The 21,283-nt window shown below is 48.2% G+C and overlaps 19 non-coding genes across 19 annotated transcripts; all 19 read left to right on the top strand.

The window, feature by feature from the left end:
- The first annotated feature begins 734 nt into the window (after window positions 1–734).
- Window positions 735–807, top strand: trnak-cuu (transfer RNA lysine (anticodon CUU)). The gene has a single exon. It is a non-coding gene; the product is annotated as a tRNA-Lys (tRNA).
- Window positions 808–956: 149 nt separating this feature from the next.
- trnan-guu (transfer RNA asparagine (anticodon GUU)) lies at window positions 957–1,030 on the top strand. Its single transcript has one exon. It is a non-coding gene; the product is annotated as a tRNA-Asn (tRNA).
- An 816-nt stretch (window positions 1,031–1,846) lies between these two features.
- On the top strand, window positions 1,847–1,919 carry trnak-cuu (transfer RNA lysine (anticodon CUU)). The gene has a single exon. It is a non-coding gene; the product is annotated as a tRNA-Lys (tRNA).
- Window positions 1,920–2,068: 149 nt separating this feature from the next.
- trnan-guu (transfer RNA asparagine (anticodon GUU)) lies at window positions 2,069–2,142 on the top strand. Its single transcript has one exon. It is a non-coding gene; the product is annotated as a tRNA-Asn (tRNA).
- Window positions 2,143–2,639: 497 nt separating this feature from the next.
- On the top strand, window positions 2,640–2,713 carry trnan-guu (transfer RNA asparagine (anticodon GUU)). Its single transcript has one exon. It is a non-coding gene; the product is annotated as a tRNA-Asn (tRNA).
- Window positions 2,714–3,119: 406 nt separating this feature from the next.
- Window positions 3,120–3,192, top strand: trnak-cuu (transfer RNA lysine (anticodon CUU)). The gene has a single exon. It is a non-coding gene; the product is annotated as a tRNA-Lys (tRNA).
- Window positions 3,193–3,341: 149 nt separating this feature from the next.
- trnan-guu (transfer RNA asparagine (anticodon GUU)) lies at window positions 3,342–3,415 on the top strand. The gene has a single exon. It is a non-coding gene; the product is annotated as a tRNA-Asn (tRNA).
- Window positions 3,416–4,335: 920 nt separating this feature from the next.
- On the top strand, window positions 4,336–4,409 carry trnan-guu (transfer RNA asparagine (anticodon GUU)). The gene has a single exon. It is a non-coding gene; the product is annotated as a tRNA-Asn (tRNA).
- An 816-nt stretch (window positions 4,410–5,225) lies between these two features.
- Window positions 5,226–5,298, top strand: trnak-cuu (transfer RNA lysine (anticodon CUU)). The gene has a single exon. It is a non-coding gene; the product is annotated as a tRNA-Lys (tRNA).
- Window positions 5,299–5,447: 149 nt separating this feature from the next.
- Window positions 5,448–5,521, top strand: trnan-guu (transfer RNA asparagine (anticodon GUU)). Its single transcript has one exon. It is a non-coding gene; the product is annotated as a tRNA-Asn (tRNA).
- An 817-nt stretch (window positions 5,522–6,338) lies between these two features.
- trnak-cuu (transfer RNA lysine (anticodon CUU)) lies at window positions 6,339–6,411 on the top strand. The gene has a single exon. It is a non-coding gene; the product is annotated as a tRNA-Lys (tRNA).
- A 149-nt stretch (window positions 6,412–6,560) lies between these two features.
- On the top strand, window positions 6,561–6,634 carry trnan-guu (transfer RNA asparagine (anticodon GUU)). The gene has a single exon. It is a non-coding gene; the product is annotated as a tRNA-Asn (tRNA).
- Window positions 6,635–7,039: 405 nt separating this feature from the next.
- Window positions 7,040–7,112, top strand: trnak-cuu (transfer RNA lysine (anticodon CUU)). The gene has a single exon. It is a non-coding gene; the product is annotated as a tRNA-Lys (tRNA).
- Window positions 7,113–7,261: 149 nt separating this feature from the next.
- trnan-guu (transfer RNA asparagine (anticodon GUU)) lies at window positions 7,262–7,335 on the top strand. Its single transcript has one exon. It is a non-coding gene; the product is annotated as a tRNA-Asn (tRNA).
- Window positions 7,336–7,740: 405 nt separating this feature from the next.
- Window positions 7,741–7,813, top strand: trnak-cuu (transfer RNA lysine (anticodon CUU)). Its single transcript has one exon. It is a non-coding gene; the product is annotated as a tRNA-Lys (tRNA).
- A 149-nt stretch (window positions 7,814–7,962) lies between these two features.
- trnan-guu (transfer RNA asparagine (anticodon GUU)) lies at window positions 7,963–8,036 on the top strand. The gene has a single exon. It is a non-coding gene; the product is annotated as a tRNA-Asn (tRNA).
- A 1,486-nt stretch (window positions 8,037–9,522) lies between these two features.
- Window positions 9,523–9,595, top strand: trnak-cuu (transfer RNA lysine (anticodon CUU)). The gene has a single exon. It is a non-coding gene; the product is annotated as a tRNA-Lys (tRNA).
- A 149-nt stretch (window positions 9,596–9,744) lies between these two features.
- trnan-guu (transfer RNA asparagine (anticodon GUU)) lies at window positions 9,745–9,818 on the top strand. Its single transcript has one exon. It is a non-coding gene; the product is annotated as a tRNA-Asn (tRNA).
- A 759-nt stretch (window positions 9,819–10,577) lies between these two features.
- Window positions 10,578–10,651, top strand: trnan-guu (transfer RNA asparagine (anticodon GUU)). Its single transcript has one exon. It is a non-coding gene; the product is annotated as a tRNA-Asn (tRNA).
- Window positions 10,652–21,283: the final 10,632 nt, after the last annotated feature.

Below are 21,283 nucleotides of genomic sequence, written 5' to 3'. Positions count from 1 at the left end.
GCCCCTTTTGAGAGTGAACAGCTTTGAGAGTCGTGTAGTGTTAAAAGAAGACAACGGGTGCTGAGTCAATGTTTGCGTCAGCTCAAGTTTGCTGTGGCGTGTACGCGGAGTTTTCGTGTTTTGTTTTCCGGGTGGTGGAGGCCTGTGTGGTCCAGGGAGGTCCTGATCAAATCTCCCTCTTGGAGCGACACAAAATGCCACCAAAATGGCTTTCCAATCATATGCTGTCGGAGTTTGCAAACTGTATTAACACAGCGGGACAGAACACCATACCTGGAACGTTTGATGAGTCGGCTGAACTAGTAGCCTTTCAGGCTGTTGGACAAGAGCTCTGCTCGTTCAATCTGTATTCCCCAGCAACAGGCGTGGCTAAAAAAAACAGAGAACAGTCTCAGCCAGGGGTGTCCAAACTCTGTCCTGGAGGGCCCCTGACAGGTAGAGTTTCGCTCCAGCCAGCTCCATCAGACCTGCCTGCAAGTTTCTAGTCTCCGTGGTGTGACCGGGACACACAGCTTCAGGTGTGTTTCTTTGTGCTTGGATCCAAACTCGGCAGGACAAGGAACCTCCAGTATCGAGTTGGGACGCCCCTGCTCTAAACCTACCGCTAGGCTTAAGTCCAACCTTACCCGCGAGATGTTTTGTCAAGCCTGTGCTAGAAGCGAGGCTCCGTTTTGCGCATGAAATGTTTGGCACTTATAAAAACAGCGGTCAGCCTTGATCTTTCGCCCACCGCAGCCCGGCTAGCTCAGTCGGTAGAGCATGAGACTCTTAATCTCAGGGTCGTGGGTTCGAGCCCCACGTTGGGCGTGTCCTTTGGCTCTCTCTGGCCCCTCCCAATGGGTGTCATTCTCTTGACCTCATTTTGCTGACGCAGGACTAGTGCTGCAGCCAACCTGTGAGACGCGCCCAGCTTCGATTTCTTTTGTGACCGTTACCCATAGGGGCATGCACCGTCAGTCTCTGTGGCGCAATAGGCTAGCGCGTTCGGCTGTTAACCGAAAGGATGGTGGTTCGAGCCCACCCAGGGACGAAGGAAACTTTTCGCAGCCATGTCGGCAAGCGCAGAATTTAGCACACGTGTCCGCTGACGCATGCGTGGAGCAGCGTCCGTAGCCCCTTTTGAGAGTGAACAGCTTTGAGAGTCGTGTAGTGTTAAAAGAAGACAACGGGTGCTGAGTCAATGTTTGCGTCAGCTCAAGTTTGCTGTGGCGTGTACGCGGAGTTTTCGTGTTTTGTTTTCCGGGTGGTGGAGGCCTGTGTGGTCCAGGGAGGTCCTGATCAAATCTCCCTCTTGGAGCGCCACAAAATGCCACCAAAATGGCTTTCCAGTCATATGCTGTCGGAGTTTGCAAACTGTATTCACACAGCGGGACAGAACTCCATACCTGGAACGTTTGATGAGTTGGCTGAACTAGTAGCCTTTCAGGCTGTTGGACAAGAGCTCTGCTCGTTCAATCTGTATTCCCCAGCAACAGGCGTGGCTAAAACAAACAGAGAACATTCTCAGCCAGGGGTGTCCAAACTCTGTCCTGGAGGGCCCCTGTCAGGTACAGTTTCACTCCAGCCAGCTCCATCAGACCTGCCTGCAAGTTTCTAGTCTCCGTGGTGAGACCGGGATCAGCAGCTTCAGGTGTGTTTCTTTGTGCTTGGATCCAAACTCGGCAGGACAAGGAACCTCCAGGATCGAGTTGGGACGCCCCTGCTCTAAACCTACCGCTAGGCTTAAGTCCAACCTTACCCGTGAGATGTTTTGTCAAGCCTGTGCTAGAAGCGAGGCTCCGTTTTGCGCATGAAATGTTTGGCACTTATCAAAACAGCAGTCAGCCTTGATCTTTCGACCACCGCATCCCGGCTAGCTCAGTCGGTAGAGCGTGAGACTCTTAATCTCAGGGTCGTGGGTTCGAGCCCCACGTTGGGCGTGTCCTTTGGCTCTCTCTGGCCCCTCCCAACGGGTGTCATTCTCTTGACCTCAGTTTGCTGACGCAGGACTAGTGTTGCAACCAACCTGTGAGACGTGCCCAGCTTCGATTTCTTTTGTGACCGTTACCCATAGGGGCATGCACCGTCAGTCTCTGTGGCGCAATAGGCTAGCGCGTTCGGCTGTTAACCGAAAGGATGGTGGTTCGAGCCCACCCAGGGACGGAGGAAGCTTTTCGCAGCCATGTCGGCAAGCGCAGAATTTAGCACACGTGTCCGCTGACGCATGCGTGGAGCAGCGTCCGTAGCCCCTTTTGAGAGTGAACAGCTTTGCGAGTCGTCTAGTGTTAAAAGAAGACAACGGGTGCTGAGTCAATGTTTGCATCAGCTCAAGTTTGCTGAGCAGCAGCTTCAGGTGTGTTTCTTTGTGCTTGGATCCAAACTCGGCAGGACAAGGAACCTCCAGGATCGAGTTGGGACGCCCCTGCTCTAAACCTACCGCTAGGCTTAAGTCCAACCTTACCCGCGAGATGTTTAATCTCAGGGTCGTGTGTTCGAGCCCCACATTGGGCGTGTCCTTTGGCTCTCTCTGGCCCCTCCCAACGGGTGTCATTCTCTTGACCTCAGTTTGCTGACGCAGGACTAGTGTTGCAACCAACCTGTGAGACGTGCCCAGCTTCGATTTCTTTTGTGACCGTTACCCATAGGGGCATGCACCGTCAGTCTCTGTGGCGCAATAGGCTAGCGCGTTCGGCTGTTAACCGAAAGGATGGTGGTTCGAGCCCACCCAGGGACGAAGGAAGCTTTTCGCAGCCATGTCGGCAAGCGCAGAATTTAGCACACGTGTCCGCTGACGCATGCGTGGAGCAGCGTCCGTAGCCCCTTTTGAGAGTGAACAGCTTTGCGAGTCGTCTAGTGTTAAAAGAAGACAACGGGTGCTGAGTCAATGTTTGCGTCAGCTCAAGTTTGCTGAGCAGCAGCTTCAGGTGTGTTTCTTTGTGCTTGGATCCAAACTCGGCAGGACAAGGAACCTCCAAGATCGAGTTGGGACGCCCCTGCTCTAAACCTACCGCTAGGCTGAAGTCCACCCTTACCCGCGAGATGTTTTGTCAAGCCTGTGCTAGAAGCGAGGCTCCGTTTTGCGCATGAAATGTTTGGCACTTATCAAAACAGCGGACAGTCTTGATCATTCGACCACCGCATCCCGGCTAGCTCAGTCGGTAGAGCATGAGACTCTTAATCTCAGGGTTGTGGGTTCGATCCCCACGTTGGGCGTGTCTTTTGGCTCTCTCTGGCCCCTCCCAACGGGTGTCATTCTCTTGACCTCAGTTTGCTGACGCAGGACTAGTGCTGCAGCCAACCTGTGAGACGCGCCTAGCTTCGATTTCTTTTGTGACCGTTACCCATAGGGGCATGCACCGTCAGTCTCTGTGGCGCAATAGGCTAGCGCGTTCGGCTGTTAACCGAAAGGATGGTGGTTTGAGCCCACCCAGGGACGAAGGAAGCTTTTCGCAGCCATGTCGGCAAGCGCAGAATTTAGCACACGTGTCCGCTGACGCATGCGTGGAGCAGCGTCCGTAGCCCTTTTTGAGAGTGAACAGCTTTGAGAGTCGTGTAGTGTTAAAAGAAGACAACGGGTGCTGAGTCAATGTTTGCGTCAGCTCAAGTTTGCTGTGGCGTGTACGCGGAGTTTTCGTGTTTTGTTTTCCGGGTGGTGGAGGCCTGTGTGGTCCAGGGAGGTCCTGATCAAATCTCCCTCTTGGAGCGCCACAAAATGCCACCAAAATGGCTTTCCAGTCATATGCTGTCGGAGTTTGCAAACTGTATTCACACAGCGGGACAGAACTCCATACCTGGAACGTTTGATGACTTGGCTGAACTAGTAGCCTTTCAGGCTGTTGGACAAGAGCTCTGCTCGTTCAATCTGTATTCCCCAGCAACAGGCGTGGCTAAAACAAACAGAGAACAGTCTCAGCCAGGGGTGTCCAAACTCTGTCCTGGAGGGCCCCTGACAGGTAGAGTTTCGATCCAGCCAGCTCCATCAGACCTGCCTGCAAGTTTCTAGTCTCCGTGGTGAGACCGGGATCAGCAGCTTCAGGTGTGTTTCTTTGTGCTTGGATCCAAACTCGGCAGGACAAGGAACCTCCAGGATCGAGTTGGGACGCCCCTGCTCTAAAACTACCGCTAGGCTTAAGTCCAACCTTACCCGCGAGATGTTTTGTCAAGCCTGTGAATCTCAGGGTCGTGGGTTCGAGCACCACGTTGGGCGTGTCCTTTGGCTCTCTCTGGCCCCTCCCAACGGGTGTCATTCTCTTGACCTCAGTTTGCTGACGCAGGACTAGTGCTGCAGCCAACCTGTGAGACGCGCCTAGCTTCGATTTCTTTTGTGACCGTTACCCATAGGGGCATGCACCGTCAGTCTCTGTGGCGCAATAGGCTAGCGCGTTCGGCTGTTAACCGAAAGGATGGTGGTTCGAGCCCACCCAGGGACGAAGGAAGCTTTTCGCAGCCATGTCGGCAAGCGCAGAATTTAGCACACGTGTCCGCTGACGCATGCGTGGACCAGCGTCCGTAGCCCCTTTTGAGAGTGAACAGCTTTGAGAGTCGTGTAGTGTTAAAAGAAGACAACGGGTGCTGAGTCAATGTTTGCGTCAGCTCAAGTTTGCTGTGGCGTGTACGCGGAGTTTTCGTGTTTTGTTTTCCGGGTGGTGGAGGCCTGTGTGGTCCAGGGAGTTCCTGATCAAATCTCCCTCTTGGAGCGCCACAAAATGCCACCAAAATGGCTTTCCAGTCATATGCTGTCTGAGTTTGCAAACTGTATTCACACAGCGGGACAGAACTCCATACCTGGAATGTTTGATAAGTTGGCTGAACTAGTAGCCTTTCAGGCTGTTGGACAAGAGCTCTGCTCGTTCAATCTGTATTCCCCAGCAACAGGCGTGGCTAAAACAAACAGAGAACAGTCTCAGCCAGGGGTGTCCAAACTCTGTCCTGGAGGGCCCCTGTCAGGTAGAGTTTCGCTCCAGCCAGCTCCATCAGACCTGCCTGCAAGTCTCTAGTCTCCGTGGTGAGACCGGGACACACAGCTTCAGGTGTGTTTCTTTGTGCTTGGATCCAAACTCGGCAGGACAAGGAACCTCCAGTATCGAGTTGGGACGCCCCTGCTCTAAACCTACCGCTAGGCTTAAGTCCAACCTTACCCGCGAGATGTTTTGTCAAGCCTGTGCTAGAAGCGAGGCTCCGTTTTGCGCATGAAATGTTTGGCACTTATAAAAACAGTGGTCAGCCTTGATCTTTCGCCCACCGCAGCCCGGCTAGCTCAGTCGGTAGAGCATGAGACTCTTAATCTCAGGGTCGTGGGTTCGAGCCCCACGTTGGGCGTGTCCTTTGGCTCACTCTGGCCCCTCCCAACGGGTGTCATTCTCTTGACCTCATTTTGCTGACGCAGGACTAGTGCTGCAGCCAACCTGTGAGACGCGCCCAGCTTCGATTTCTTTTGTGACCGTTACCCATAGGGGCATGCACCGTCAGTCTCTGTGGCGCAATAGGCTAGCGCGTTCGGCTGTTAACCGAAAGGATGTGGGTTCGAGCCCACCCAGGGACGAAGGAAACTTTTCGCAGCCATGTCGGCAAGCGCAGAATTTAGCACACGTGTCCGCTGACGCATGCGTGGAGCAGCGTCCGTAGCCCCTTTTGAGAGTGAACAGCTTTGAGAGTCGTGTAGTGTTAAAAGAAGACAACGGGTGCTGAGTCAATGTTTGCGTCAGCTCAAGTTTGCTGTGGCGTGTACGCGGAGTTTTCGTGTTTTGTTTTCCGGGTGGTGGAGGCCTGTGTGGTCCAGGGAGGTCCTGATCAAATCTCCCTCTTGGAGCGCCACAAAATGCCACCAAAATGGCTTTCCAGTCATATGCTGTCGGAGTTTGCAAACTGTATTCACACAGCGGGACAGAACTCCATACCTGGAACGTTTGATGAGTTGGCTGAACTAGTAGCCTTTCAGGCTGTTGGACAAGAGCTCTGCTCGTTCAATCTGTATTCCCCAGCAACAGGCGTGGCTAAAACAAACAGAGAACAGTCTCAGCCAGGGGTGTCCAAACTCTGTCCTGGAGGGCCCCTGTCAGGTAGAGTTTCACTCCAGCCAGCTCCATCAGACCTGCCTGCAAGTTTCTAGTCTCCGTGGTGAGACCGGGATCAGCAGCTTCAGGTGTGTTTCTTTGTGCTTGGATCCAAACTCGGCAGGACAAGGAACCTCCAGGATCGAGTGGGGACGCCCCTGCTCTAAACCTACTGCTAGGCTTAAGTCCAACCTTACCCGCGAGATGTTTTGTCAAGCCTGTGCTAGAAGCGAGGCTCCTTTTTTGCGCATGAAATGTTTGGCACTTATCAAAACAGCAGTCAGCCTTGATCTTTCGACCACCGCATCCCGGCTAGCTTAGTCGGTAGAGCGTGAGACTCTTAATCTCAGGGTCGTGGGTTCGAGCCCCATGTTGGGCGTGTCCTTTGGCTCTCTCTGGCCCCTCCCAACGGGTGTCATTCTCTTGACCTCAGTTTGCTGACGCAGGACTAGTGTTGCAACCAACCTGTGAGACGTGCCCAGCTTCGATTTCTTTTGTGACCGTTACTCATAGGGGCATGCACCGTCAGTCTCTGTGGCGCAATAGGCTAGCGCGTTCGGCTGTTAACCGAAAGGATGGTGGTTCGAGCCCACCCAGGGACGGAGGAAGCTTTTCGCAGCCATGTCGGCAAGCGCAGAATTTAGCACACGTGTCCGCTGACTCATGCGTGGAGCAGCGTCCGTAGCCCCTTTTGAGAGTGAACAGCTTTGCGAGTCGTCTAGTGTTAAAAGAAGACAACGGGTGCTGAGTCAATGTTTGCGTCAGCTCAAGTTTGCTGAGCAGCAGCTTCAGGTGTGTTTCTTTGTGCTTGGATCCAAACTCGGCAGGACAAGGAACCTCCAGGATCGAGTTGGGACGCCCCTGCTCTAAACCTACCGCTAGGCTTAAGTCCAACCTTACCCGCGAGATGTTTTGTCAAGCCTGTGCAAGAAGCGAGGCTCCGTTTTGCGCATGAAATGTTTGGAACTTATCAAAACAGCAGTCAGCCTTGATCTTTCGACCACCCATCCCGGTTAGCTCAGTCGGTAGAGCGTGAGACTCTTAATCTCAGGGTCGTGGGTTTGAGCCCCACATTGGGCGTGTCCTTTGGCTCTCTCTGGCCCCTCCCAACGGGTGTCATTCTCTTGACCTCAGTTTGCTGACGCAGGACTAGTGTTGCAACCAACCTGTGAGACGTGCCCAGCTTCGATTTCTTTTGTGACCGTTACCCATAGGGGCATGCACCGTCAGTCTCTGTGGCGCAATAGGCTAGCGCGTTCGGCTGTTAACCGAAAGGATGGTGGTTCGAGCCCACCCAGGGACGAAGGAAGCTTTTCGCAGCCATGTCGGCAAGCACAGAATTTAGCACACGTGTCCGCTGACGCATGCGTGGAGCAGCGTCCGTAGCCCCTTTTAAGAGTGAACAGCTTTGCGAGTCGTCTAGTGTTAAAAGAAGACAACGGGTGCTGAGTCAATGTTTGCGTCAGCTCAAGTTTGCTGAGCAGCAGCTTCAGGTGTGTTTCTTTGTGCTTGGATCCAAACTCGGCAAGACAAGGAACCTCCAGGATCGAGTTGGGACGCCCCTGCTCTAAACCTACCGCTAGGCTTAAGTCCAACCTTACCCGCAAGATGTTTTGTCAAGCCTGTGCTAGAAGCGAGGCTCCGTTTTGCGCATGAAATGTTTGGAACTTATCAAAACAGCAGTCAGCCTTGATCTTTCGACCACCCATCCCGGTTAGCTCAGTCGGTAGAGCGTGAGACTCTTAATCTCAGGGTCGTGGGTTTGAGCCCCACATTGGGCGTGTCCTTTGGCTCTCTCTGGCCCCTCCCAACGGGTGTCATTCTCTTGACCTCAGTTTGCTGACGCAGGACTAGTGTTGCAACCAACCTGTGAGACGTGCCCAGCTTCGATTTCTTTTGTGACCGTTACCCATAGGGGCATGCACCGTCAGTCTCTGTGGCGCAATAGGCTAGCGCGTTCGGCTGTTAACCGAAAGGATGGTGGTTCGAGCCCACCCAGGGACGAAGGAAGCTTTTCGCAGCCATGTCGGCAAGCGCAGAATTTAGCACACGTGTCCGCTGACGCATGCGTGGAGCAGCGTCCGTAGCCCCTTTTAAGAGTGAACAGCTTTGCGAGTCGTCTAGTGTTAAAAGAAGACAACGGGTGCTGAGTCAATGTTTGCGTCAGCTCAAGTTTGCTGAGCAGCAGCTTCAGGTGTGTTTCTTTGTGCTTGGATCCAAACTCGGCAGGACAAGGAACCTCCAGGATCGAGTTGGGACGCCCCTGCTCTAAACCTACCGCTAGGCTTAAGTCCAACCTTACCCGCAAGATGTTTTGTCAAGCCTGTGCTAGAAGCGAGGCTCCGTTTTGCGCATGAAATGTTTGGCACTTATCAAAACAGCGGTTAGCCTTGATCTTTCGACCACCGCAGTCCGGCTAGCTCAGTCGGTAGAGCATGAGACTCTTAATCGTGTCCTTTGGCTCTCTCTGGCCCCTCCCAACAAGTGTCATTCTCTTGACCTCAGTTTGCTGACGCAGGACTAGTGCTGCAGCCAACCTGTGAGACGCGCCCAGCTTCGATTTCTTTTGTGACCGTTACCCATAGGGGCATGCACCGTCAGTCTCTGTGGCGCAATAGGCTAGCGAGTTCGGCTGTTAACCGAAAGGATGGCGGTTCGAGCCCATCCAGGGACGAAGGAAACTTTTCGCAGCCATGTCGGCAAGCGCAGAATTTAGCACACGTGTCCGCTGACGCATGCGTGGAGCAGCGTCCGTAGCACCTTTTGAGAGTGAACAGCTTTGAGAGTCGTGTAGTGTTAAAAGAAGACAACGGGTGCTGAGTCAATGTTTCCGTCAGCTCAAGTTTGCTGTGGCGTGTACGCGGAGTTTTCGTGTTTTGTTTTCCGGGTGGTGGAGGCCTGTGTGGTCCAGGGAGGTCCTGATCAAATCTCCCTCTTGGAGCGCCACAAAATGCCACCAAAATGGCTTTCCAGTCATATGCTGTCGGAGTTTGCAAACTGTATTCACACAGCGGGACAGAACTCCATACCTGGAACGTTTGATGAGTTGGCTGAACTAGTAGCCTTTCAGGCTGTTGGACAAGAGCTCTGCTCATTCAATCTGTATTCCCCAGCAACAGGCATGGCTAAAACAAACAGAGAACACTCTCAGCCAGGGGTGTCCAAACTCTGTCCTGGAGGGCCCCTGTCAGGTAGAGTTTCGATCCAGCCAGCTCCATCAGACCTGCCTGCAAGTTTCTAGTCTCCGTGGTGAGACCGGGATCAGCAGCTTCAGGTGTGTTTCTTTGTGCTTGGATCCAAACTCGGCAGGACAAGGAACCTCCAGGATCGAGTTGGGACGCCCCTGCTCTAAAACTACCGCTAGGCTTAAGTCCAACCTTACCCGCGAGATGTTTTGTCAAGCCTGTGCTAGAAGCGAGGCTCCGTTTTGCGCATTAAATGTTTGGCACTTATCAAAACAGCGGTCAGCCTTGATCTTTCGACCACTGCAGCCCGGCTAGCTCAGTCGGTAGAGCATGAGACTCTTAATCTCAGGGTCGTGGGTTCGAGCCCCACATTGGGCGTGTCCTTTGGCTCTCTCTGGCCCCTCCCAACGGGTGTCATTCTCTTGACCTCAGTTTGCTGACGCAGGACTAGTGCTGCAGCCAACCTGTGAGACGCGCCCAGCTTCGATTTCTTTTGTAACCGTTACCCATAGGGTTATGCACCGTCAGTCTCTGTGGCGCAATAGGCTAGCGCGTTCGGCTGTTAACCGAAAGGATGGTGGTTCGAGCCCACCCAGGGACGAAGGAAGCTTTTCGCAGCCATGTCGGCAAGCGCAGAATTTAGCACACGTGTCCGCTGACGCATGCGTGGAGCAGCGTCTGTAGCCCATTTTGAGAGTGAACAGCTTTGCGAGTCGTCTAGTGTTAAAAGAAGACAACGGGTGCTGAGTCAATGTTTGCGTCAGCTCAAGTTTGCTGTGGCGTGTACGCGGAGTGTTCTTGTTTTGTTTTCCGGGTGGTGGAGGCCTGTGTGGTCCAGGGAGGTCCTGATCAAATCTCCCTCTTGCAGCGCCACAAAATGCCACCAAAATGGCTTTCCAATCATATGCTGTCGGAGTTTGCAAACTGTATTCACACAGCGGGACAGAACTCCATACCTGGAACGTTTGATGAGTCAAAAGTTTCTAGTCTTGCCTGCAAGTTTCTAGTCTCCGTGGTGAGACTGGGATCAGCAGCTTCAGGTGTGTTTCTTTGTGCTTGGATCCAAACTCGGCAGGACAAGGAACCTCCAGGATCGAGTTGGGACGCCCCTGCTCTAAAACTACCGCTAGGCTTAAGTCCAACCTTACCCGCGAGATGTTTTGTCAAGCCTGTGAATCTCAGGGTCGTGGGTTCGAGCCCCACGTTGGGCGTGTCCTTTGGCTCTCTCTGGCCCCTCCCAACGGGTGTCATTCTCTTGACCTCAGTTTGCTGACGCAGGACTAGTGCTGCAGCCAACCTGTGAGACGCGCCTAACTTCGTTTTCTTTTGTGACCGTTACCCATAGGGGCATGCACCGTCAGTCTCTGTGGCGCAATAGGCTAGCGCGTTCGGCTGTTAACCGAAAGGATGGTGGTTCGAGCCCACCCAAGGACGAAGGAAGCTTTTCGCAGCCATGTCGGCAAGCGCAGAATTTAGCACACGTGTCCGCTGACGCATGCGTGGAGCAGCGTCCGTAGCCCCTTTTGAGAGTGAACAGCTTTGAGAGTCGTGTAGTGTTAAAAGAAGACAACGGCTGCTGAGTCAATGTTTGCGTCAGCTCAAGTTTGCTGTGGCGTGTACGCGGAGTTTTCGTGTTTTGTTTTCCGGGTGGTGGAGGCCTGTGTGGTCCAGGGAGGTCCTGATCAAATCTCCCTCTTGGAGCGCCACAAAATGCCACCAAAATGGCTTTCCAGTCATATGCTGTCGGAGTTTGCAAACTGTATTCACACAGCGGGACAGAACTCCATACCTGGAATGTTTGATGAGTTGGCTGAACTAGTAGCCTTTCAGGCTGTTGGACAAGAGCTCTGCTCGTTCAATCTGTATTCCCCAGCAACAGGCGTGGCTAAAACAAACAGAGAACAGTCTCAGCCAGGGGTGTCCAAACTCTGTCCTGGAGGGCCCCTGTCAGGTAGAGTTTCGCTCCAGCCAGCTCCATCAGACCTGCCTGCAAGTTTTTAGTCTCCGTGGTGACACCGGGATCAGCAGCTTCAGGTGTGTTTCTTTGTGCTTGGATCCAAACTCGGCAGGACAAGGAACCACCAGGATCGAGTTGGGACGCCCCTGCTCTAAACCTACCACTAGGCTTAAGTCCAACCTTACCTGCGAGATGTTTTGTCAAGCATGTGCGAGAAGCGGGGCTTCGTTTTGCGCATGAAATGTTTATCAAAAGAGCGGTCAGCCTTGATCTTTCACCCACCGAGCCCGGCTAGCTCAGTCGGTAGAGCATGAGACTCTTAATCCCAGGGTCGTGGGTTCGTAATTGTCTTCTTTTTCTATTTAAATAAAAATCTAATAACAAAAATAACTATATTAATATATGTAGCTGTTGTGAAATAATTTCTTAAATTTTCCTAGTATTTGAGTGTCTATTTTTTTACAATCACTGATGCTAACCTAACATTACATACATTTATTTATTTATTTTAAATAAGCATTATGAATGAAATCCATGTTTTTACATTTTGTGTGTAGATGAGAACTAAGTATTTCTTATTACATTGTTGTATTATTATTATTACTACTGTATTTGGTACTAATGTATTTGTCCTATTATTTGTAATTTACTTCTTTGTTCTCATTTAAATTATAATCAAATAACAAAAATAACTATATTGACATATGTAGCTGTTGTGAAATAATTTCTCAAATCCTGAAGTTAGATTTAGGTCTTATTGCACACCCTTATTTTTTCCAAGTATTCGAGCCTCTCTTTTTAACAATCACTTATGCCAACCTAACATTTAAATAGGAATTATGAATGAAACCATTTTGTGTGTAGATGAGCACTAAGCCAAAAAGCCACAAGGCCATGGGAGACGGTGAGTGGATGGCCAGGTTGAGGACTTTTGCCCGCTGTGGGGTTTGGCCTTCTGGAGAAGGCAACAGACCAGCCCCAAGGCAACGCAAGTGGTATGACCTCTACCAGAAGGTAAAGCAAAGTTATCATTCATTCATTATATAGTATGTAGTATGCAGATCACCTGACAATAGTTCAGACAAGTTAGTAAAGTAAACAATGATTATTATCTTTTCAGATTGAGAAATGCCCCATGCAGGCCCATGTTGTTAAGCCAAAAAGCCAAAAGGCCATGGGAGACGGTGAGTGGATGGCCAGGTTGAGGACTTTTGCCCGCTGTGGGGTTTGGCCTTCTGGAGAAGGCAACAGACCAGCCCCAAGGCAACGCAAGTGGTATGACCTCTACCAGAAGGTAAAGCAAAGTTATCATTCATTCATTATATAGTATGTAGTATGCAGATCACCTCAAGTTAGTAAAGTAAACAATGATTATTATCTTTTCAGATTGAGAAATGCCCCATGCAGGCCCATGGGCAGACCACCCTCTTTGGAGGCTCCATGGCCTGCAATTGTGGATTCCACATTAATAAGGTAATGACATTTGATGTATCATCACATATCTATTAAAATGTTGTTATGCCATTTCACTATATTTTATGCCCTTTTGGTGGCTTCTCTTCCCAGCCCCTCTCCTCCTTCATCAGTGAGGACTCAGGCTATGGCCTCTGTGAGGACTGCCTCCACCCCTCTATCCTCTGTGAGGAGCTCCACCCCTTCTCTGTCTTCTGTGAAGACCACCAGTCCCTCTCCTCCGTCCTCTGAAGGAACAGCTAGGCCTTCTCCTCCCAGCACATCTCCTGCTCCATCCTTTGTGATGACCCCCAGCCCATCTCCATCCTCTGTGAGTGCAGCGGCTTCTATTTATAGAACAGGCTATGATATAAAGTAGTGCAACATTTAATGGAATAACAACTTGTCTTCCATACAGGAGGAGCCTGGAGGAGTCCAGCCAGCCACTGGGGCCCCAGCTTCTTTCTGGCTGCCAGGTGAATGGCCCAAGACCATCCCTGTGCAGGACCAGAGGTGGATTGCCAGCACTATTTTCCACGCTGGCAAGCTGCGGCCAGATTTGAAGCTGTGGTACGAGCCGCCTGTCCCAGCTCTCATTTATCACCAGACACCTACACCTACACCTGACCGGTTCTTCACCCATCGGTTGATGGTGTGGATGCCCTACCACCTGTGGAAGGTGAATGTTTTCTGTCCAGCTTGTGGCAAGAACCTGACAGGCTATGGTGTCCATAAAAGAGCACGGAAGGTTCTGGACATCGATAGGTACTATGTCATGGTGACAGAGACACTCAGGTGCACTGTGTGTTCTCTGAACTATCTGTCCACTAGCCAGACTGTCCGGGAGCAGCTTGACCTGCCGCACCAGAAAATGTTCCGGCTGATCCTGACCCGCAAGTGAGTAGAGTAGTCTTAAGATGGTTATTGTGAGGACTAAAGAACATTTAACTGATCACAGCAACAATGTGCAATTTCAGGTATGCCTGTGACATCCGTGTCATTAGCCTGCTTCGGGACCGGACACTGGGCAACAGCCCAGCTCGTTTGGTGCGGCAGTTGAAAGAGAACCATGGAATGGCTAAATCGGTTGGCACACTATCTTGGGGAGTGTGCTGACTTTGTCGATTGACCCAGCCTTTCTCCAGTGGTCTGCAAGGAGCCTCCAGAGTCAATTGAGATCCCCACCAGTCGTTGGCTGCTCTCAGTGTACGGCAGGGATATCCTCTCCAGAATTGGACACATAAAGGCCAGCATCACATCCATCTATGGCAAAATCTTAAAGATGGATTCCACAAAAAAGGTAAAAAAAATATTTAACTGTTCTGTAATGTTCATAAATACCGTCTGATAGACATTAATATTATTGTTATTGCTAACGTTACACCACAAATGTCTTATTACATTTGTAAATTCCAGATCACAAAGAAGCTGGCTGGCCATGGACAGGGGACAGCACTCTGGTTAACCTCCATTGGAAATGAGGTTGGCCAGATAGTGACCAGTGTGCTGTCAGTGCAAGAAGGGCCGGGACTGGACAGGATGGTGACCGGTGTAATGGAGCGGTACCGCCAGGCTGCCATTCCACCACCGGTGCTGCTTTATGTGGACTGTGGCTGCTGTGTGAGTGAGGGAGCAACAAGCAAGCTGCAGACCAGGTTCGGCAAGTGGCCAGACCTTCAGATACATCTGGACATCTGGCACTTCATGAGGAGGATGGCCGTGGGCTGCACCACCGATGCCCATCCCCTCTACCACACCTTCATGGGATGCCTGTCTGCCTGAATCTTTGAGTGGGATGCTGAAGACCTCAGCCTGTTGCGGCAGGCAAAGAAAAAACAGCTGATGCAGGAGGGTGTGCCAGCTCTGACTGACAACCTGGTGGACAGGAGCATCAGTAAAAAGGAGCTAAATCTTTACTGCCGCAGGAGGACACGAGGTGAGGAGGCCACCAGCCAAATCATTGAGAGACTGCAGCAGGAGCTGGGTGGTGCAAATGGGAGGGACCTTATGGGTGTCCCACTGCTGGAAGAGGTGCGCATGGAGCACATCTGGCGTGTGCAGAAACGCCATGTCAAGTGCATCCAGGATGTGCCGGGTGTGCCTCTATACACTGAGTTGGCACCACCACAAAGGCAGGGGTCACCCTGACTAGATATCGGTGTGCCAGAGGGTCCACATCCCTGGAGTCTTTTCACTGCCACCTAAACAGGTTCATTCCAGGTTGGTGTCTCACATGTATGATGCTTGAAATAATTTCAATTTCTGTTATTCATATGGTGAGGCTTGTAATTTTTATTGGTATATTTTTTTCTCCTTCTAGGAACCAGTGCAAATGCACTGAATTTCCAGCTTTACCTGCTAGAAGGCTTGAATAGGTGGAATCAGGATCGGGCGGCTGCATCAGTGACCAGCAAACCAGCATCCCCTCTCTCTCACCTACTCCGGGGATATGGCCCACTGCGTCAACACCAACAGCCTGAAGGTGTTTGGTCGGCCTTTTGTGCCAACTTTCAGGCCACCTGCTGAATACACTGGTATGTCATCCCCTTATATATATTTTTTTTAATTGTGTTTTTCATTGTTCATTGCTGAATAAACTGTTAAAAAGAACATCATTTATCTAACATCCTTGCTGAATACCAGTATTAATTTCTTAATAAAAAAAAAAAAAGAACACAAATGTACTAACCCCAAACTTTTGAACGGTACTTTATAATGCTATAATGCATTTCTATTGCTGTTCTTTATTTAACTTTTTTTCATTAATGAATATTCAAGAAAGCAGCACATATTATATAAAAAGCAGCATGTGTTTTCAACATTGATAATAAATCAGCAAATTAGACTGATTTTTGAAGGATCATGTGACTCTGAAGACTGGAGTAATCATGCTGAAAATTACAATTACAATCACAGAAATAAATTACATTTTAAGGTATATTAAAATAGAAAAGAGCTATTTTAAGCCATAGTACCATTTCACAGTAGAACTGTTGTTGACTGTATTTTTTTATTTAATCGAATAAATGCAGGATTGATGAGCATAAGAGTCTTCATTCAAAAACATGAAAAACAGTAATGTGTAATTTTTGACAAGTCCTGTATGTTTGTGTGTTCTTATATTTTTTTCCATAGGAGAGCTGCTTGGTGTTGACTACCTGCTGAGTCAGACCAGACAGCCCCTGGTGGTGGACCCTGACTCAGAAGAGACAGAGAACATGCTGGAGGATGTGGATGAAGGCGAGGATGAAGAAGATGAGGGCTCGGGGAAGACCATGACATTACTGTGTCAAGTCTTACCGATGACTCAAGCTTCTCTGTCTGCTCCCATTTTGTGCCCTCCTCTGAGTCTCTCTCCTCCACCCTGGCTGCTGCCACCTCCTCCACCCAGCCTGCTGCCTCCTCCACCCTGGCTGCTGCCTCCACCCAGCCTGCTGCTTCCTTCACCCTGGCTGCTGCCTCCACCCAGCCTGCTGCCTCCTCCACCCTGGCTGCTGCCTCCATCCAGCCTGCTGCCTCCTCCACCCTGGCTGCTGCCTCCATCCAGCCTGCTGCCTCCTCCACCCTGGCTGCTGCCTCCACCCAGCCTGCTGCCTCCTCCACCCTGGCTGCAGCCTCCTCCACCCAGCCTGCTCCCTCCTCCAGCCTGGCTGCTGCCTCCACCCAGCCTGCTGCCTCCTCCAGCCTGGCTGCTGCCTCCACCCAGCCTGCTGCCTCCTCCACCCTGGCTGCTGCCTCCACCCAGCCTGCTGCCTCCTCCACCCTGGCTGCTGCCTCCACCCAGCCTGCTGCCTCCTCCACCCTGGCTGCTGCCTCCATCCAGCCTTCTGCCTCCTCCACCCTGGCTGCTGCCTCCATCCAGCCTGCTGCCTCCTCCACCCTGGCTGCTGCCTCCTCCACACCAGGTGCATCAGCATCTCCTGATGAGTCTGTGGTATGTAAATACCTTGTTATATGTGCATTAATACTGATTTATATATGTGACTGGATTGCTAATGACACCATAAGTAAACAGAGCCACAATTCCCTAATATTCAGTCACATTCTTTTGAACAGGAAATCATCTGATTTTACTGAATCAACGTATTTATATTTTGCTGAAAAAAAATAAAGGAGCAGTGAATATTAGTTTTGTATTACAAATATCAAAATGATTCTTATAAAATCTGAGAACAGATTGTTTTGTAAGACATACACATAAAACTTAACTTGCAGTTTATGCTTCTCAACAAAAAGAAATATGTATATATGTATATGTTTTGTTTTTTCCCACTTAACCGTCCTCGTAATGTTGCACATTTTGATTTTTTGTTTTGTTTTGCTTGTATTTTTTCAGGCTTTGGATAGTGTTGGTCTGCCAGGCATGGACAGAGTCGACAGCCTAGCAGAGTATCTGGTGGAGCTTAGGGACCAGCCCTCTCTCGTCCTCACCAACCAGCAGGTATGGAACATACAAGTTTCTCTACTTTCCCTCCTTGACCTGTTATATGTTAACACTTGCACATGTTTTGTTTTCTCATATGCCATGTATTATCTGTTCTCTCTACGTAGGTGAGCAATATAGTTGCTCTTTGGCAGAACCTGCTTGATTTTGATAAGCAAAGGGTGGTGTTTGCTGCCAGACACCAGAGCAGGCTGGACACAGGGAGGTTCAGGTCCCCCAAAAAGAGGCAGGAGTTCACTCCAGGGGTGGAAAGTGTGAAGAGGCACGCACTCACCACCACAGCACCACTTGCCCAGTGGCCAGATTGTTGTCGCCTGATAGAGACCATTTTTTTAAGTTCTGTGCCATCCATAAAAGCCCAAAAAAGAAGGGGACAAGCACAGTGTCCAGGTGGGTCCTCATCTTGGAGGACTACAAGAAAATCAGGCAGCGCATTCTGGCCAATGCTGCTGTTATGCAGCAGACCACCCTGCAGCTGGTGGATGTAAGCCACACATAACTGGTTCAGTGGCACAATAAAAGAGTGAAAAGGCAGGACAGTGCAGTAGTGCATTGTAATGCAAGGGCTGCAACTGCCTAGCCGCTTGTCTGTGGCGGCTGACCCTCTGCTACCTGCCAATGTGCGTCCCCCGTCTGCACCCCCCCAACCAGGCCCAGCTCACCAATACCACCTGCCCAGTAGCACCGTGGGCCAGGCACAAACAAAGAGGAAGAGGAAAGTACTTCCAGCCCCAGCGGTTTTGTCACCGCCAGCTGAGAGACCTCAAACCCAGCGGCAACTCTTTCCTGCTCCACCTCCAGGTGCTCAACTGGTGTGGCTGACGCCAATGGCCTCTCAGGGACTTACAGGGCCATTCCTAGTTGCTGCTCCACATGCGCCTATGACCATCCTCTCTTCTGCCCCTCCTGCTGCCCCAGTACGGAAGCTGACACGCAAAGTACAGCACAACACGTGCAAAAAATGCGGGCAGTTCAGGACAGCGGAGACTGGGCATAGCCAATACAAGGGCATTATTTACTGCCCCTCTGTAGAGACTGTGCCAAAGGAGCAGTGGTTGGAGGATATAAAAAAACTAAATGAAAAAAAAAAAGAGAAACTGATCTTTGATTTTAAGATTTATATATGTATATAGTTATTTTCCCATATTTTGTTGTTGTTGTTGTGGTTGTTTTTTACAAAGCCATTGACGTGTGAAAAGTTTTATTACGTTTTATTTATGTATATAGTTTTTTTGTGCTTTTACACTTTCAAAGAATGCACAAGAGTAGTCATTAATTTTTTAAAGATTTATATATGTATATAGTTATTTTCCCATTTTTTTGTTTGTTTTTCTTTGCACAAAGCCATTGACGTGGAAAGTTTTATTACGTTTTATTTATGCGTGTCGTTTTTTTGTGCTTTTGCATTTTGCGCTTTCAAAGAATGCACAAGAGTAGTCATTAATATTTGTAAAATTTATATGTATATTGTTCTTTTCCAATTTTTTTGTTTGTTTTTCTTTGCACAAAGCCATTGACATGTGGAAAGTTTTATTACATTTTATTTACGCGTGTAGTTTTTTTGTGCTTTTGCATTTTGCACTTTCAAAGAATGCACAAGAGTAGTCGTTAATATTTTAAAGATTTATATATGTATATAGTTCCTTTCCCAAAAGGTTTTTTATTATTTATTTATTTTTTTTGCACAAGAGACATAGGAACTTGAGCTTTATTTATTTAATGTAGAGCCATTGACATTTAGAAAGTTTTATAACATTTTATTTATGTGTATAGGTTTTTTTTGTGCTTTTGCATTTTTTTAATAATTCACAAGAGTCATTCATATTTTAAAGATTTAATCATGTGTATTGTTTGTATTTGTGTTCTCTGTTATTTTGCACTCACAGCCTAAACAAGAGCCATGTACATTTTAAAGCTTTATATTTGTGTAATGGTCTGTGCTTTCCGTTCTTTTGCACTTGCAATGAATGCACAAGAGTCTTAAATATTATTTTATTTGTATTTATATTGTATTTATCTGTTTTCTGTTCTTTTGCATATGCAAAACATAATAACTTAAAGAAAAAAAATGTGAGTGATTCAAGGAATTACAATAATTGGCTATGACTTGAAATTTAAAAATAAAAGTTTTGCATGATTAACACATTTTTTGTATGTTTTACTTTTATACAGTATCATTCAAAGGTCATAGGCACTTTGAAAATGTTGAGAAATTTGAGGATTCTTTCAGAAATAAATTTACTATTTTTTACTTTTTTAGAAAATTATTGGAGCAGAAATATATTCAAAATAAATGTGCTAAAGCTCAGAAAAGTGAATATAATATCAACGGTCAGTGATATAGAATTAATAAAATGCTCATTTGTCATTTCATAACTAATTTCATTAATGTGGACATGCTTTGTGTGACTTATACTGATGAAAAATGGCGATTTACATCATTAAGTTACAACTTCAATTCCTGGCAACAGTGGGATTCGAACCGGCGACCTGGTGATCAACCTTTCTCCCATTGAAATGTATAGGAAACTAGGGGAAAAATGTTTTAAAAATAATTGATTGCAAGCATACACTTCCTAAAACATCACTTTTGATGGTAGAGGCATAAAATTCCATTTCCTTCCCTTTTTTAATACTGTTTTTAGACTGACTTCTTTTTTCTAATCTACAAAAATAGGACGTGCTTTTCTCTCCCTCCTCTATTCACTTGGCCTTTGAGTTAATGTATGCACCTTTAGCTTTCTTGAAGTTATCCAATTGTGTCTGAAGAGAAATAAAATTACTTTTTTCAATGCTACTTAATGCATTTTTGCTACAGTACTTATTAATTTCAAATATAATCTTGTATTCATGTTGTCTTCTTAATTTGGCAAGCATTTTACTATAGCTAATAGAAAATTCACAAATTTTAAATTTAAGAAATTCCCATCTGGCTTTATGAGAGCTGAAATCATTACTAATCTCAATTACTTTAATTAAATCTTTAATCTTTGCACAAAATCCTGCATTTTCAAGCAAATCAGAATTAAATTTCCAATACCCCTTTTTTATGAAATCTTACTCTTTGGCTCAACAACCAAGACAATAGCGCAATGATCTGTTAGAGGTGTTGGTGAAATAGAGCAATCCTTAACAAAATGTAACAAGTTATCTGAGATTAACCAATAATCGATCCTTGATTTGCTAGAGGCATTAGGTCTAAACCAGTTACCCATAAAAAGTTAAAGTGAAGGATTTTGTTGGGTCAATGCGTCTTCCTTCAATGTAACCAAACGGACCTCTGTAATATGCTTTTTTTCCTTCTTTACGTGCTTGAGCAATCAGCGGCCACAGAACGGCACGAGCGTTACGGTCTTCCTTCGTGAAATCTTCCACAAATCTGACTCCCCGGTTAAGGCAAACAGATGAGTTGTTCGTTGATTTCCAAATTTCGTCCCTGTATTTCCGCATTGTGAATTGGACAATCATCTGTCTTGGTCTTCCTGATTCTTTCTTACCGATCCGGTGCACTCTGTCAATAATATCGTCTAACTTCTGTATCAAGTGTGGAGCAATTTCGGCAATCAGGTCAATCTCTTCCCTGTGGGGATCCTCTTCAGACTTCTCCTTCATGCCATTAATCCGAAGATTCCATCTTCTTTTATATCGTTCAAGATCAGATGTTCTGCTTTCCAAGTCATTGTGTGCGTTGGTTAAACCCATGACCGATTTGCTCAACTCTTTGCACTTTTCTTTGCAGTCTTTAATTTCAGCCGAGTTAAATTCAACCGCTTTGGAAATCTCTGCAATCATGATGCAGTTGTTTCGCATTTGATTCGCCAATTCTTCTAACTTTTCATCTTGTGAATCGAAGCGAGCAGTTAGGAAAGTAATGGCTTGCAGCAGAGTAGCGTTGGTGATGTCCTCTTCTTGAGGTTTTAGCTTTTTCGACATATGTACTTTAGTGGGTGTAAAGTGAGAGGAATCACGGTGTTTCTCTAATGAATCAGTTGTTGTTTCCATCTCTGAAACTGCAGTTTGAGCCACGCGATGGTCCGAAGGAATAATAATAATCTTGGGATGAGTTGTTTGGTGAGATTTTCGCATTTTCTAGGTTCACAACAATAACACGAAATCTTTAAAGTCACTCTGGGTAGGTGTAATTGAGAAACAAGCTTATTTTCGTAATAGAAAATGGGAGATTCGTAATAGAAAACGGGGAACTAGGCCGCTT

This window comes from Carassius gibelio, chromosome B12 (assembly GCF_023724105.1).
Source record: "Carassius gibelio isolate Cgi1373 ecotype wild population from Czech Republic chromosome B12, carGib1.2-hapl.c, whole genome shotgun sequence".
NCBI classification, from domain to species: Eukaryota; Metazoa; Chordata; class Actinopteri; order Cypriniformes; family Cyprinidae; genus Carassius; species Carassius gibelio.
Note: the sequence above shows the minus strand (reverse complement) of the source record. Positions and strands in the feature narration are given on the sequence as shown.